General features: G+C 42.8%; 1 non-coding gene across 1 annotated transcript; it reads right to left on the bottom strand.

Annotated features, from left to right (window-relative positions):
- Positions 1-366: 366 nt before the first annotated feature.
- On the bottom strand, positions 367-473 carry LOC141618357 (small nucleolar RNA R71). The gene has a single exon (XR_012531371.1). It is a non-coding gene; the product is annotated as a small nucleolar RNA R71 (small nucleolar RNA).
- Positions 474-902: the final 429 nt, after the last annotated feature.

The following is a 902-nucleotide window of genomic DNA, read 5'->3' on the forward strand; positions in this document are numbered from 1 at the left end:
AAATTCTCGTCACACTCTATACCCACCGAGGAGGATCTACCAAATGGTACTCCTACCCCACAACATCTTACCGGAAACTTTATTGCCAAGTCCGCCTTCATCCAACTAGTTGAGAGGAGCCAATTCGGGGGAATGCCTAGTGAGGACCCTCATTCTCATATGGAAACATTTTGTGATTATTGTGAAGCTATCTCTCAAACGGGCGTGACTCAAGACCAAATAAGATGGGTCTTATTTCCTTTTTCGTTAATCGGCACCGCAAAGCAATGGTTGAAGGGCCTTGATAAGGCCACCCTTGGAATAGATTCTTGGAAGAAGTTAGCTCTAGCTTTCTACAAAAAATTCTACCCACCGGAAAAGGCAAATATGCTAAGAGCTCAAATTACGGGTTTTAAGCAAAGGGATGAAGAGTCTTTGTATGAAGCTTGGGAGCGGTTCAAAGGTATTTGTCGCTCATGTCCTCACCATGGACTTAGCGAATGGTTTTTAGTGCAACAATTTTGGAATGGTTTATATGAAGATTCAAGGAACATTCTCAATATGGGATCAAATGGAATGTTCACCGAAGTTGATGACAATCAAACATGGAACAAGATTGAGGAAATGGCGGTCCATAATTCGCAATATAGTAGGCCTCGCAAGGCTACTAGAGGAAAGTATGAAGTGGACACCGTTACTCAATTGGGTGCTCAACTTAGTGCTCACATTGACACAATCAACTTGAAGTTTGAACAAGCTATGGCTAGACTTGAGGAAAGCTCAAAATCATCAAAGCATCATGTCAATGCCATGACGGCATCCTCATCAATCCCAAGCGGGATATGTGAGAATTGTGGAACCTTGGGTCATGACTCAAGTGAATGTAGGGGAACAACCGAACAAGTCAATGCTTTCCAAGCTTA

The sequence above is a fragment of the Silene latifolia genome, chromosome 1 (assembly GCF_048544455.1).
Source record: "Silene latifolia isolate original U9 population chromosome 1, ASM4854445v1, whole genome shotgun sequence".
Classification (NCBI taxonomy): domain Eukaryota; kingdom Viridiplantae; phylum Streptophyta; class Magnoliopsida; order Caryophyllales; family Caryophyllaceae; genus Silene; species Silene latifolia.